This window comes from Parasteatoda tepidariorum, chromosome 8 (genome assembly GCF_982258835.1).
Source record: "Parasteatoda tepidariorum strain Cologne lab strain chromosome 8, Ptep-v5.0, whole genome shotgun sequence".
In the NCBI taxonomy this organism is placed as follows: Eukaryota; Metazoa; Arthropoda; class Arachnida; order Araneae; family Theridiidae; genus Parasteatoda; species Parasteatoda tepidariorum.
The window spans coordinates 53779172-53796869 of NC_141762.1; the positions used below are offsets into that span (position 1 = coordinate 53779172).

Sequence of the window (17698 nt, forward strand, 5' to 3'; positions counted from 1 at the left end):
GAAGAAGATTAAATCTTCCTGGAACAGGGCAATAAAATCCAGTGAGTAAATTTCAACAATGAATCATCTGGCGATCTAAATTTAATGCCTAGGGAGAATTTTCCCTTTAGGGTTGGAAATTGGCGCCAGCTATCCCAAGATGGAGTTGGTGAGCGGGTGTGGTTGTCATAGCAACGCTGCATCTTACTGAAAATGAGAATGACCCGAATTCCGGTTGGTCAATTGAGTGGTCCAAATACTCTTTAAGTCCAAGTCACATTATAGTTTCTCCTCTAATATGGACTTCCTAAACGATATTGTTTTCTTTCTGGAGAAAGCAATTCGTGTGGTAAAATTTAAAACCCTATTTAAACTCAGTATTCTCCTCTAAAAGATTGTCCTACTTACCATTGCCATCTGCTTCATTGTAAAACAGAATATTTTTTCTTCTTCTCGTGAAAAAGGTTTTGTAGTGTACATTTTATATTTCTTAAAAGCCTGTTGCGCAACTTGATGACACCAACATCCTTAATTACTGCAAAACTAAATATTTTGAATACCTTAAGATTATTTAGTGACTTTGAAAAACGAACCTACTTACTAATATTCTTTTCCAAAAAACCTTTAACAACTTCCCTGATTACAACCAAAAAACTTCGGTTTCTTATATATCCAGAGAAAACTCGAGTGCATCAGTAATTCTCAGAATGGTTTATTTGTCAGTATAAAAATTATGAAATATTCGCTCCTTATCCAACCTTATGTTTTCGCTGTACATGCTCACGGCGATTTTCACTAAATAAAATATTTTTAAAAAATTTAGAAATTTTTGGACATTTATAGATATTTTATGAAAATATGACTTCCAAATTCTAATCTGAAACCAGTCTCAAATGAATAACGCGCTGCAAAAATATTTTAAAAATTTCACAAAGTATTCAACCTTGTGTAAATAAAAATAAATAAAAATTTAAAAAAATTTTATAGATATTTCCAGACATACATGGGTATTTTTGAAAAATATGACTACCACAAAACCAGTATTCAATGAATACCACTTAGCAAAAAGATTATAAAAAATTCGAGAATTATTCGCCTTTATAGTAGAGCTTATTATGCTTCTAGACATAGCACGATTTGAATGAAATTATTTTTTATTTGAAGAATCAGTAATCAATTTTTTAGGCTTAAGACATTTATATATGTGATAGTCGTGAGTCTTCGTGTGAAATATTGACTCATAATTCTTTTCTTGTAAGGGTTTTTCATAATTTCAATATTTTGTAAATATATATATATTTTTATAAATATATATATATTCATAATAATATTTTTTTTAATAAATATTTTTTTTTGTAAATATTTTTTTTGTAAATATATATATTTAAATTTATTTCAACTGTTATGTACAATACAAAATAAAAAATTTAAATAAATTAAGTACTTTAATTGTGCAAAAAATAAAAACATATAATTTTAAATCAACAATTACTAAATAATTAAATTAACACTTTCTTGAGTATAAATCGGAGTTGGAGTTAGAGTCAAACATTTCAACCAACTGCTTAAAACCATCTGTGGAAGTCATGAAGTGAGGGCTATTTTATATAGAGTATAGAGCACAAACAGGAAATTTTAGCCTTATTAATTATTTACTTTCCTGGATTACAAACTTGTTTCATTCTAAATTTTCAACGAGATAAAAGTGAGGAGAAAATTAAATACCATACAAATTGCCCAGACGCGCAGCACTCAGAGGATAACTATAGCATGGTTGCTTTCGTGACGTTGGCATTTTTTAATACTAACCACTTGAATAACAATGACCATTTGATTTGAAACTTTTAGACGTATTTGCAGGCTTTTTCGCATAACTGTGAGTTACAGATAATAAGGTACATTAAGATTAAAATTCCTGACTGGTATCTCAAGTTTTGTTTTAACCCTACGATCAAGAGGAACTACAAAGTATCCATAGGCACCAAAATAAGGGGAAAATTTTTTGCTGTTTATTAAATTCCCTTTGAATTTACAATCTAATCATTTGCAATTATAAATCTTTGAAAATAAAACCTCAATTCGTAATGTAATCCCTGAAATTGAATTGAATTACGAATAGTAATGTATTAGTTTTACACCCTCAATAATCTATCCACAATAAATAATGATTAACACCTCAATTACATGGAAAATTTTCTCCAGATAGTGATTTCAAGAAAACGATTTATGTCAGAAATTTCTAATTTTTTGTAACAAGATACAGGATAAGGTACTAGACAAGAAAAATATAGCAGTCACGCTTAATGTTTTAAATATAAGGAATAAGAATGTTATAAATATAAGGAATAAGAAAATAATGAGGAAATGAATATTTGCTTAGTCTCGCTTAATGTTTTAAAAAAATACTAAAAATATTATAAGTTTTTATTAAAGTTAGAGAACATGGTGCGGGAATAATATTTTTGCTAATAAACAGATTTAAAATAATAATTTTAAGGAATATATTTATAAATATATGTCAGAACTTAATTAATTCAAAAATATTACAAAGCAAAAGAACTAGTATTTTAACTAGTCTTTAAAAACATAGGACACAATCCTTCAAAAAATTGCTCATAGTGAGGGAATGATAATGTGAAGGAATAAGAAAATAATGAGGGAATGAATATTTGCTTTTTTTAAGTTTAAACCTATAAATAAAATTAAAATAACAATTTATAATTCTTAATTAATATCCCATAAGATAAAATTAGAACACTTATTAATAACTCTTCAAACTTATGAGATTATGTAATAAAAACATCTTAATCTTGAACAAATCTTGAACAAATTACGAATTCATTTTTCTATAGAAAAATATTAAGTAATCTACGTTTACATCATTTTAGCCTATTTGCAAAGAATTACCCTTATAATAATACAAGTCCAAAGAGTTCCAGTTGTATAACCAATTTAAGTATTTACAGTATTCTATAATGCCAGAATAAATAGGAACCAAATAGTATACAATCTATTTATAAATTAATCCGACAGTTATTCAAAATTAGTTGTTGGTAAATGATTGATTTCACATACAAGTCGTTCAGTATAAATTTCAACTACAGGGTGTGTCACTTAAAATTAACCAGAGTCTATATATCAGACTTGATTTTAGAGGCACACCCTATATAATAATAATCTATGCCAGGGATAGAAAACCAATGGTACGTGGGTCACTGAAAGACCCGAGAAGTGACCCGTCAACGTATTTAATTATAAATATGAGATATTTCATTGACTGCTTTAATATTGAATTCCAAAGAAAACAGTAGAATTACGAACGATATTTGAAAACAGTATATTGTTCATTCTAATGATGTAGCTTAAGATTTATGTAAAGAAAAAAAAGCAAATTAAGTAAAATCCAGAAAAAATTTAAAATTAACAATAAATTCTTACAGACCGTAAGTTTTTAAAAATAATATTATTGATAAGAAATAGTGTATTTATACACTATTTTAGCGCTTATAGTCAGCTATATAGACACGTTACGTGCACGTTTTCTACAAAAAAATTAATTATTTTACTAATTCCAAGAAAATATCTTAAATAATAATTTTTTTTCTTCTAAAAATAAAAACTTCAGAAAGATAGAATAAATTTAGACAAACTACACAAATAAAAATTTAAAATTTAATAGGAATTAATATTTATTTAGATCAAAATACTTCAATGGACACAGTTTTTAAACTTTTTTTTCATGGTAACTTGAAACCTAATCTACCAGATAAAAACATACTGAATCTAAACATTTTAACTTACCTTGTAAAATTTTCAAATTTTACTATGATTTTGGAGAAAAAAAATAATTTATTCAGACCCAAAAATAAAGATTCACTGTGTCTTTTATATAAGTCATAATCAATCGCTTTCAATAAAATAAATTTTATTTCAATACTATGGATTTTAAAATTGAAAATCATAGTGAAAGAAGGGTGTGAACGATGTTTTTGAAAATTCAGGAATATCGTTTTTAGAAAAACAGCAAAACAGCTAAAAGTTGCTAGCGAAACACATTTTACCATACTCTGTCTTATTTAATGATCTGGCAGAAAAATTAAATTCAATACAAATAACTAAACATTACATGTTTTAAACACAAAATTTCGTGCTTTTTAAGAATACCACTTCATAACTTTCTACAATTATGTAATATAATATAATATAATATAATATAATATAATATAATATAATATAATATAATATAATATAATATAATATAATATAATATAATATAATATAATATAATATAATATAATATAATATAATATAATATAATATAATATAATATAATATAATATAATATAATACAATATAATATATAAACTCCTCAACTGCATTTAAGATTAAGAGTCATGCACGTTAATTAACAATGTGAGGAAGTTTCCGCTTTCTAAACGTTTCTATTATTTTAAAAATTTTATTAATTTATTAGTTAAAAATTTTGGAGCTCATTGAACCATTATATCGTTCAAATTTGCTGCAACATTAATATGACGCTTTGTTACATCAAATGATCATACATATTAAACTTGATTACTTGGAACTATGCTTCAATTAGAGCTATTATTATTTATATAATTAACGGCAAATTAGCAAACTATTATCATTCAAAATACTGATACAACGTTTCAACACTGAAATAATTTTTCTGACAGGGTAGCATATTTCAAAAGAAGTATATATTCTAGAATTTTAATTGACATTTAATTCATTTTTGAATTAAAATAAAAATAATTAGTTCGAATAAGGGAGAATTTCAACTATCAAATCAATGCAATATAATTTTAAAGTGGTGCAGTTGGGTTGCAACTCGAGAAGAAGTGAAGTGATTATGTTTGTAATTTAAATCAGATTTAATTGGATGGCATGTAAGCGACGTCATGTGTGTGTGTCGAACCTGGCGTAAAACTCCTACCTGTTGAGCATATGAATCGACAAATGCAACGATTTAATTACTTATGATGACGTCACTTGCAAGTATCCAGCGTGACGTCACTTCAGGTATTCAATTAAATTTGATTTTAATCGCGTGGTTAAGCATAATCACTTCACTTCCTCTCGAGTTGCAAGTGCATAATTGTTATGGAAAAATGGACCACCGTGATTTTTATTATTATTGTTGTTATTATTATCATAATTATTTTGAATATATAAGACATTGGTCCACTGTGCACCTCAGATGCGGTTCAATTGCGGCTCAACTAAGGTCGACGATAAATAAATAAGCGCTGTATATTATTTTAATTACTTGAAAAGTTTAAATTCTACCTGTTCTTTAGTAATTAAAGAATGATTCATCTTTTCACTTCAATTTTTTCGGGAACACTTCTTACTTTCAATTATGAAAAAAAAATTATAAAGTGATACTTTCCTTTGTGAAGCTAAGAACACTAAGCTTCTATAAATTTAACGGGCACTGTAGATTTATATGAAATTTGAATCTCACTGTATCATATCATATAAGATTCAGCCACAATAATGTTCGATCAATATTCAGATTTTCATCAAAATAAATGCGAATTTATTATAACGTATAAAATTTTAACATGCCTGCTTTTAAATTAATTAAAATGCTTGGTATTAATTATAGAAAAAAAACTGAATTTTATTTTAATTTTTTTATGGAACCAACCTTTATTATTATTGCTGACCTAAATTATACTATTATTCAGATCATATCATCAAACGTCCATTTCAAAGCCATCCATTAAGCTATACACTTTGCGTCTCTTAAACTTAAGAAAAATTTTATTTCCTTACCTCCTAAATCGAAATAGTTTGAAGCGGCAAAAATCATAAACGTTAATCAGACAACCTGCTGGCCCTTAACTTAGAGATGTGATCCTTTTGTTGCAACTTTTGCTGGAATGCATATAGCCACCGCAATACTGCAACTTCTACTAAATAATGCACATCATAATAAAATCAGCAGCTTTCTGTTTTCCGAAGAAATAAATACCCTAAACAAAGAATACGTGGCGATTACACCCGTCTCCTAAGTGATCGAGTAATTCAATATTACCGAGTAAGGCTGTGGTATGGATTAAAGCCTTATATCACACCCAAGGGTAAAGCACGTACCACAATGTCTTACTCCTTCCTTGAAATTTAGTACTCTCTTTCTATCTTTTTGGGTTCTTTCTGTTGTAATAATTTCATGAATACTCAATATTTAATTCAAAAATAGTTTCTTTCAAAGAACACGTCACAAGAGAACAACATATATATTATACGTATGTGACTACCGTTCGGTTTATAAAAAAGTGAGTTAATTATATATAAAATTTTAAAGTGACAGGCATTAGTTTACAATCAATATTTAGCCATTTTCATCAATGTCATTCTTCATATTCTTACTAATGTAGCTCATGAAATAAAAAATAAAAATTAACTTTAAAAATTGACATAATAGCTGACGCAGACAGTGAATTTTCCTAGGAGTGTGGCCGTCAATTTATTATCTTCTACAGTTAAGAGTAGACCGACCGGCCTGTCTAGGGGGCAGGGAACTGTCCTTGCATCAGAAAGGCTCTGGGTTCGAATCCCGGGCAAGGCATGGATGTTTCTTTCCCTCTATCTGTGCTCTATGTTCTTTCTTTGCTTGTGAATGTGACCCGCCCTATAAACGGATTGTGGTAGTGTGACTTGGGCCACAGGTGCCCACTGTGGGTAACGAAAGGAGAGTTAGCAGTTCCGGCACTTTCTGTCCGGCAGATTTTTCAATAGTTCCAAGTGCCCGCCATTAAAAAAAATAATTAAAAAGTAATAAATAAATAAATAAAACAGTTAAGAGTAGAGATCTTAAAAAAATGCTTCACCACCGGGGGATAATGGCAAATTCTTTTTTACCTCCATTAACACGAGGGTGGATTAAATATAAATTAGACTTTTTTAATAATATATATGACAATTTTAATTTTAAAAATTTTATTTTTTCTCATACTTACTGCGAACTTCTACTCACTTTTTAAAATCTTTTAAAAGTTTTGTAATACGTTTTGGAAGTTTTAGTTGCATAAAACGAAGTAGGCCATATACTTAATCTTCTACCTCTTCACTGGATGAAAATATCACTTCTCCCATTTCTCCTTTTAGGGGTCCAAACAAATAGTGGTCCGAAGGTGTTAAATCTAGCCTATATGGAAGATGTTCAACTTTTTCCCAGTATAATGTCTGAAACTTTTGTTATAAGCCTGCGGCTTTATACGGCCTTTGAAAATGTCTTTTGCATCCTTTTGATTTGTGTTCAAGATTCTTGGCACCCACCTTGTTCAGATTTTTCGATATTCCAAATCATCATGAATTATGCTTTGCATGCTTCCATAACTTATATCTGTTATAACACTTATTTCACGAAATTTCCCTTGATAGTCAATATGAATAAGGCCACGAACTTGGTCAATTTTCTCTCTCGTAAGACTCATTCTTGGTCGAAGAACATGAGACAAGTTTTCAACTTCTTAATTGTTTTAATAATTTGTGCCATTTGCGTACTTAAGCCGTCGACAGGGTATTAGTGCCCAACTGTGCCTGTAATCTGCACAAAATTTCAATTGGTTTAACATTTTCTTCATTTAAAAATTAAATTATTATGAGTTGTGAAACTGCGTTTGTAACGGTGCGCATACTTATGATCAAAGATACTAATAAAAAAGAACTTAAAAAGAACTAAACACTGCGAAACAATTTTTAAGAGTCTAGATAATATTCTGTTGTTGCCAAGACAATGAGAATAAAAGTCTTCTGCAGCTATTAAAAAAGACTCATTTACATTTGATCCAAATACATATTTTATAATTTAAAGTTTAGATGAAAAAGGGATGTGGATAAACTTAGATTATACGATGAAGATCAGATCAACTTACATGGACGAAATATTTTTCAAGAATGATTTAAAAATGTTTTCACAGAAAGATTGCCAGATTACAAAATATGAAAACAAAAGATGCGAAAACATTTTTAAATCATTCTTGAAAAATATTTCGTCCATGTAAGTTGATCTGATTTTGCTACTTGCTTTATAGCCCCCTTTTGATGTTTTTTCTTTTTATTTCATTTTATTTTCTGTTTTTACATGTTATTTTTACTTTTTGTGATCTATTTTATTCATTGTTATTTTTATAAAAAAAAAATTTGAGTGCTCCTCACACTATTGTATTAAGATATTTTGCTTTGGCTTTATTGATACAATATCAGAAAGCACTCTGTTTTGCGGATATAATCGTGTGGGATGAAGAAAAGATTATATCTTTTTTTTCCGGTTTTTTTAATGAAACTTCATTCTTTTTTCTTTTCTTTTTTTATATATATATATATATAAACTGTTGTTTGTTATTTTTTTACTTATTATTCCCCCCTCCCTTTTTCTTCATATGTCTATAATTTTTCTTTGTTTTATTCTTCATTTTGAACTTATCTAATGAGTTCTGTTTACTTGCAGCTTAAGCACAATAAAAGAAACTTATTGTTTTTCTTAACTTTCTTCGTGTTTTCTTGTATTTATTTATGTATTATATATATATATATATATATATATATATATATATATATATATATATATATATATATATATATATATATATATATATATATATATATATATATATATATATATATATATATATATATATATATATATATATATACACTACCGGTCAAAAGTTTGCGAAAATTTTGAAATCTGCAAAGAAAAGGTCTAAATTCAAATGTTCATAGAACTGCGAAAAATCATTCAAATGGCATAAAAATTTGATATGTTCTAAAATGAACCCTCTACTGTTAGTTACATATGATCAAATTGCAATACTTTGTTTTTTGCGAACTGAATCCAGCTTTTCATCACGGATTGTTTTTATGGTGAAAAAAGTTGTTAAGTTTGAACACTTGCCAAACTTGCAAAACATATTTTTTGTACTTTCTGTTAATAGAAAATAGTTATTTGAACAGTTCTATGTAAGCCCTCAAAATTTCAAATCGATTCGATTTTTTTGATGAAGTTATAGAATTTTGAAAAACATGTGTACTTCTCTCGATTTTTGAGCATTCCACATATGCAGTCTTCTGGTCTATACATCTTCTATCAAAGAACTTTTTGATTTTTATGTTTTCTATATTTTCAAATAATTAATATTTATTATAAAACAAATACTCTTATTCATTATTGTTTATATTTATTGCTTACATGTATTAGTTTTGTTGTGATATTTTTACTTTATATTAAATTAAAATAAAAAGTTATAACAATAATTACATAAATAATTCTAAAAAATAATAACAATAGTATAAAAAATTTGCATTTTTATTAAACTATTTTATTTACAACAGGTCAAATATTTAAAATATTCTTATTCGTATTTTGTAATTAAATAAATTAACATTTAAATCTTAGATTCCTCGAACCATCCACATTTTGCTTTTATTATAGCCTTACATATGCATAGTATTCGTTCTAATAAACCATTAATCACTTCAAGTGATATAGAGTTTCATTCCTGTTGTAAAATGTCCCATAACTGACTTCGATTCAAATATCAGAGCATCGTTTGCAAGAACAAACAAATTTTCGATGAAATGTGACATCTATTAGATATTGTTTTAATTATATTCATAATAAATTCTTTGTAGTAACAATAATTACAATAATAAATAAGAATATTTGTTTTATAATCAATATTAATTATTTGAAAATATAGAAAACATTAAAATTAAAAAGTTCTTTGATAGAAGATGTATAGACCAGAAGACTGCATATGTGGAATGCTCAAAAATCGAGAGAAGTACACATGTTTTTCAAAATTCTATAACTTCATCAAAAAAAAATCGAATCAATTTGAAATTTTGAGAGCTTACATAGAACTGTTCAAATAACTATTTTCTATTAGCAGAAAGTACAAAAAAATTTTTTTGCAAGTTTGGCAAGCGTTCAAACTTAATATCTTTTTTCACCATAGAAACAACTCATGATGAAAAGCTGGATTCAGTTCGCAAAAAACAAAGTATTGCAATTTGATCATATGTAATTAACTGTAGAGGGTTCACCTTAGAACATATCAAATTTTTATGCAATTTGAATGATTTTTCTCAGTTCTATGAACATTTGAATTTAGAACTTTTATTTGTAGATTTCAAAATTTTCGCAAACTTTTGACCGGTAGTGTATATATATGTATATATATATATATATATATATATATATATATATATATATATATATATATATATATATATATATATATATATATATATATATATATATATATATATATATATATATATATATATATATATATATATATATATATATATATATATATATATATATATATATATATATATATATATATATATATATATAGAATATATATAGAATTTAAAAATCGTTTTATGGTTTTTAATGATTTGAGTTCATTAAAATTTTTTATTATTTCTCACGCTTTCTTTTCCACCAACACATTTGAATGCGTAAGGCTATGAAAATGAGTCTTAGCAATAAATGGCCTTGGCAATGGAGTCTTGGCAAACCAATTAATAGCCAATGGATGGATTCCTTAACTTTTCTTGACGAAAACTTTTCCAACGTATACATGACACTCGCATTTTTGATTTCTTGGTGGACAGAGGTGGCTTAACCCTGCAGCCACACCCTATGAACCCTTTTCCAAAATTATAATTTGATAGTGTATATTTATATTAAAAATTAATATTAATCTTTACTTCGGAGCTCCACATAATTTAAAAAATAAAAGATTTATTTTATTTATCATAATTTTGATTCTTCATTTAAGCTGTTTATGTTTAATATATCAATGCTAGCCTGTATCACTCTCGAATAAAGTATGGACAGATGGAAATACATCAATGAGCATTTTTAACTAATGGTAATTCATCGAACCTCTTCAACAAATTGAAGCTTCGTGCATGAGAATTAACCATAGGAAAAAGAAAATAAAAAAACACTAGTTAACGACTCAGAGAAAAATGCATTGAAAAATGGAATACTTTTTGCGTGCAAAATTAAGTCCGAATTTAATTTAATGTAAATGTAATTAATTAATTATAATACAACTTACTATATGCATTATATGCAATTAATTTATATTTTTATAACAGATGTAAAATGTGCCTTCCGATATATTGTACTGACTTTGGTTCCCACCTAGCATTCAACATTGATTTGCCAGACAACTTAAACTTATAAAATATTTGGTTTTATAAAATAAAAAACAATGTCGACTTAATTAATAAAATAATAAATCTTTTTGATTAGATAAATATTATAAGTCTATTTAATGCAATCAATTGTCTAAAAAACAGTACTAGTTCTTTTTACATATTTGGAATATAGTTCAATTATTAACTGTAAATTTATATTATGTAGGCAAACGCCCTGAAGTTGTAGGTTCCTACACTACGTAAAGTCATAGTTTAAAAGCCTGTTTTTCAAGAATTAGGCAGGGTTGGATATTTGACATTTTAAATTTAGTTTAAATTTTCTTAATACGTTCTTTATGTAAAACTATTTGACATAAGCTTTTTTATTTTTGTGATAACATTTTTCTCGAGGTTTTGGAGTCTCAAAAATTGTAGATCCTCTGAAATTTTGAAGAAAAAAAACATATCAATTTACAAGTGGCAATACTGTTTGTGAAACGAATGGATCACGACACTGACCGCAATTTTATTTTCCACTAAGTTCAAACTAACTATTGAGACAAAAACACATTCAGCTGACCTTTACATCGAAGGTCAACTTGATATCGAAATCTTCAAAAAATGGCTATTTTCTACGAAGTTCACTGTCGAAATCTGCTAGTACTAGCAGTGAACCATAGAGATATACATTTCTGTAAATATATATTTATTAGCACCTAAAAAAATAAACTTATACGTAGTGAAAATTTGGCGTAGTCTTAAAGTCGCAAGGAACTGAAATTTCGCAAAAATTTCAAAGTCATTTGAAATTTTTGCCAAAACAAGAATTTCGCAAAGCAACACTTTGCCAAAGCAACAAGTTCGAAATATGCTGGGGAAGAAGCAAGCCTTACTTGTAGCAGAAACAAAATCAATTCACAAGCTTATACTTACTAATTCAACTTTTTCATATAGAGCCCTAAAGTTTGAGACCTGAAATCTAAGTAATTAAATACAGAAATAGTTATGGGCAAGCTGTAAATTGTTTTTAAAAATGTGATTTTACTCATTTATGTACTCATCAGGAATTTTTTTATCCTCATACTCAAAATCACGTTTTTGAGTCAATCTCGTACAATACCGACTTAGGTTGATTTTTTTTTTTTTTTTCATAGCCAACAACATTTGTCAATCTGTGCACAAATTCATCATAATAGATTCCAAACATACATAGGCGTAGCGTCAGGGGGGAACGTGCTCCTTAAATTTTTCAAAACTTAAAGCAAAATTAAAGTTATTACTTTAAAAAACACCCAAAAAAAAATTTTTTATTGAAAAGTTTGTAACTTTAGATAGTTTATTAATAATTTAACGAAATAGTTCTATATTTATCAATTTTCGGCGTAGGTGGTATCTTAAAAAATCATTTAGTGATTTTTTTTAACTATTGCTTAACGATTTTTATGTTGAAATCAATAGGTATTAATATAGTTTATAATTGTGGCTATTAGTTATTTAGTTTAATGTTTGCACTTTATAATTTTTTAATTACAATTAGTTTGTGTTAATATTGCGCAAAGACACTAAAGTTTTAAAGACAGTGTTTATTTTTTGTACCTGTCCAAAGATTTTAGTATCGTTTTAATTTATTTTTGTCTTATAGCATAAAACATTTTTCAACTTGTTTGGAGCTTTAAGGTTTTATTCGGATTCAGGCATAAAATTTTAGGTAAAATGCGATAAAATATTTATATTTATTATTGTTATAATTTTTAACCACTAAGTTCCATTTCATACGAATATTTTTAGAGTACTGATACATTTTAAATTGTAACGTGCCAATTTTCAACATATTTCAATAGAATGTGCTCTAGGTATTACTTTAATTGATTATCACATTACTTTTAAAAATCTACTACAGGACTTGACTTTAAATACCGCGCGGATAGCTCTAAATGCATAAAAATATTAAAATTTGTCACATCATTGCACGTAGTAAAAACGTTATTCTTTAAAATTTTAAAGGAATTTCCCATCAAGGAATTACACAAATAATAAATAAAGTACATTATGATGGATCTGATTTTCTCGTATTCTTACAAGTAATAGTCTAATACAGTGATTCTCAACCACTGTGCCGCGGCACTTTTGTGTGCCGCCAAATTCTTAAAATGTGCCGCCAAATATTAGAAATGATACAATAAAAATTATAATGCTTTTTTTTTATTATGAGTAAAGTATTTTTCCATGCTTTAACCGCGTGAACATCTTTGTCGGCAATTGTATTGTCTCTGACAATCTTAAAATAAGATGGAAGTGCTTAAATTGTATATGACACAGAATTTTAAAAAATGTTGTAAGAGCTAATCATTAAAGTAAGCTATGCAATTAATAAACAAATTACAAAGGTTAACTAAAAAAAATTAAGCTAACAATTATTAATTAGCAAAAAAACTAGTTAACAAGAAATCACAAAAAAATAACAGTTAATAATTACAGAAAACAAGCTAACAATTAATAACTAGCAAAAAAATAAATAACTGTTACTAACTAATAAAAAATTGGTCGAAAGAAATAATTAATCCCTTAATAAATGTGCTTTTGTAGTACATGTTATTTTGTTTCACATTCAAAATTATTATCACAAACTATTTGAGACAGTGTAAAATAGGTAATTAAACAACTTTTAATCTAATTTTTTTTTATTGTGTGCCGTCGAATTTCGAAATCGTTAAAAGTGTGCCGCAACAACAGAAAGGTTGAGAATCACTGGTCTAATAGTTAAAAATGAATTAAAACAGTAAAAACTTGTTCGTGCTTTGGGCACTGTGGGTAAAGCGATAATATCACTAATTACAAGCCTAGGCTAATTTTATTTATGCTGATCTTTTATTAAAAATATATTGCACGATAGTTAAAATTCTTAGGTTTCGTATTATTTTTAAATCACAGTTTTATGTTTGAAAATTAAAATGAAACATAATTCCCATTAAAACAATTTTCTAATATTTACTTAAAGAAGTAATGTTAATAGATATTAGAAAAATATAGGAGTGAAAAATTGAAAAAATCAATAAAAAAAATTTTTTCACAATTGATTGTTTAAAACTTAAAAACGGGGGGAAATTATTATCACCCCCTGAAATAGAATTGCAGCACGCAAAAAAAATTACTAAATAACTAACTAACAAAATAATTAATAATAACGACTAACCCTGAATGACTTTTGATATAATGATTGAGTTTACAATAACTATTTAGCATATTTGATGTCGCCCGCTAGAAACAGTGATATTGAGTTCTTAAACTTGAAGATCTGATCATTAAAGTTATTCAAAATTATCCTTTTTTTGCACGCGCTCGCAATACAATCATTCTTTACCATCTACAGCAGTGGTTCCCAACCTGGGGACGATCGCTCCAAAGGGGGCGATAGAGCTTCTCAAGGGGGCGATAATCCTTAGGGGGGCGATCAGGGGGCGACAAGTACTCAAAAGATAAAAATTGCTAATAATATTAATAATAAAAGCTATTTGAGATTGAAATTGAAAATATATATGAAACCTATGGTTCTGGTGTAGACAAATAATTATGATAGTTAAAAATTAAAAAAAAATTCAAGTGCAGGATCGTTTTCGTCATACGTTTTGGTATCGCTGGCGGAAATCTGATAAGTCACTCTGTTTATCTGAGCAATAATACTGTTTCCAGGCGTATTGATGAGATGGCCGCCGACGTTGAATCAAAACTCGTCAAATTTCTGAAAGAAGGTAAATTTGCATTGCAGATTGATGAATCAACTGTGATAGATAACAAAGCTGTTTTAGCTTACGTGAGATTCATAAATGAGAGTAAGGAGATTAACGAGGAAATGTTGTTTACAAGAACTTTGTACACAGATACAAAAGGATCGACGATTTTTAAATTGGTCAAAGATTATTTTGAGGTAAAAGAAATTCCCCTCACAAATGTAAGTGCTTGTGCAACAGATGGTGCTCCAACCATGTCTGGTTGTCATACTGGGTTTCTGGGTCACCTTAAAAAAGAAGTACCGGAAGTTATCTCACCATTCATTATGTCATTCATCGTCAACTTTTGACTGCGAAAAATTGGTTATTTCTGGCATCAATAAAATAAAAGCTAATGCTCCTAATAACCGTTTGTTCTGAGAACTTGCCATGAAAATGATGAAGATTTCGAATTTCTGCACCTACATACAGCTGTGAGACGGCTTTCAAAAGGAAACTGAGCCGTTTCTTCGAATTGCAGGATTTGGTTACTGAGTTTCTCGACACCACTGATCCTGTTTTAAGTGAGAGTTTGGAAGCAACACAAGTTGGAAACTGCGTACCTCACTCATAGTCTTGAAAAAATGAAGGAAATCAACGTAAAACTTCAAGGAAATAAAATGAACATTATCAAGGCTAAGGGAATCATTTCTTCATTCACCGCCAAGTTTGATATCTATAAGTCAAACATTGGTCGCAAAGAGCTAATGCAACTTCCAACTCTTAAAAAGTGTTCAATGGCAGATTCTCGAAAATAAGAGATTCTCGAAAATAAAATCTTAATTTTTATTGATCACCTTGATCAGTTATGGAATCAAGATTTAAAGATTTGATGAAATTAGAAATTCCGGATTGGATTTTCGATCCTTTCTCTTTTGAAGTTGTGGATAAGCTCACTTCCTCTTTGTAGACTGAGATTTTAGATTTGAAGTATGACTCTGAGGCTAAAGTCGTCTTTAAAAAAGACGGTTACGAGTTAGCTTGGGTAAAGCTTATGGACACTTATCCACAATTGTGGAAACAAACTGAGCTTCTTCTCATCTCGTTCCCGTCAGCATATTTAGTGGAGAGAGGATTTAGTTCTGTCTTCCAGCTGCTCACAAAGCAAAGAGATATGTTGGACATTTACTTCAAGGGAGACCCGCGTTTAAATCTGAGGAGCATAAAACCTGACATTCAAGCTTTAACTTGAAATACACCAAGCACAGGGCAGTCATTGAAGTGGTAAAAATGTACTTTCTCAATCTTCATTTTTTTTCTCAAATTTAGTTGCATTACAAAACAAAATTTGTAGAACATTACAAAATTTTGTTTAACGTTTTCTTGATTACATTAAAATATGAATTTAAAAAAATGTACTTTTGATTATTCCGTTTTAAATATCATTTATTTTTGGTAAAAAAAAAGATTCACAATTTGTTTTTAATTAATAAAAATGACAGGATAAATGTGCCTTCTTATTTGCATTACAATTTAAATTAAAATCAAATAACATTGCATATTTTCAGTGTTTGGTTGCTCACAAGCAAACACTGAATGGTTTTTTGAACAAAAAGAGAAAGGGGCGATATGTGTCAGCCAACCCCAAGAGGAGGGCGATGGTCCACAAAAGGTTGGGAGCCACTGATCTACAGTAAAAAGGTTATGAATTAGATATTTTCTATGGTATTTTTAATTTTAAGAAAATAAAACATTAAAATTTAGTCTTGCCATAATTTCACTAATGCCCTGAATACATTACAGAATCTTTCATTTCCCACGAAAGTTTATTATTTCCAATTTACTATAGTGACTGTCTACTAACTCCTCTGCTAAATATGGAAAATTACTCTGAAAGACATTTATAAGAAATTTATATATATATATATATATATATATATATATATATATATATATATATATATATATATATATATATATATATATATATATATATATATATATATATATATATATATATATATATATGTGTGTGTATGTATATGTATGTATGTCTGTATATGAGCGATGTCGTATTTTATGTGCATGCTGGTTGTAGTTTTAACACGCAATTTTGTTTTTTTTTTCGCAATAACAAGGTTTGAAAATTTGCTTTTTTAAAATAAGAAATATATAAATGTCTTTGTTGGCTTACTTATTTATTTTATTATTCAATAAATGTGTTCGTAAAGGGGTCAAATTATCAAACAAAATTCTGTACAAAAATGTGCTTGCTAACAATTTCTTTGTGTTGTCCAGCTTAGTAGTCTATAAAAAAGGAACATACACTCTTGAATAAATTTTTTCGCTTATGATTGAACTTCAGAGCTACAAAATTCAAGGGAAAAAAAAGTATCTGATAACTTAATGTTTTCTGCCTATTCTCTATTTTAATCTGTTAAATATTCGATAAAAAGAAAAGCTAAATAAAGAAACACCCATGAATAAATTTTTCCTCTAATAATTCGATTTCGCATATACTTATAAAAAAAATTAAACCTTCAAAACTTTAAATAATTACAGTGCATCGCTTTAAAAATAAAAACCTGATGTCTTTGTAATCATAGTTTTAATTTACTTAATCGGAAATGAAATTCATAAGTTGAGGAATATATTCGATTGAAAACATATGTTCTACTACCAGTGCTGAAAAAGGACTTTTATGAAAAGCATTAAAGTTGTCAGTTGTTGTAAATTGAACACAATGCATGCAAATTTGATCTTGTCACATTTTTTTCTACACAAATTTTAATTATAGTTTTTTAAGAAATAATAATAAT

General features: G+C 27.8%; 1 protein-coding gene across 1 annotated transcript in view; it reads left to right on the plus strand.

Moving 5' to 3' along the window:
• LOC107454398 (sodium channel protein para) overlaps positions 1 to 17698 on the plus strand; it is a 226289-nt gene that overhangs the window by 132161 nt on the left and 76430 nt on the right. The gene's annotated exons all lie outside the window — the stretch shown is intronic.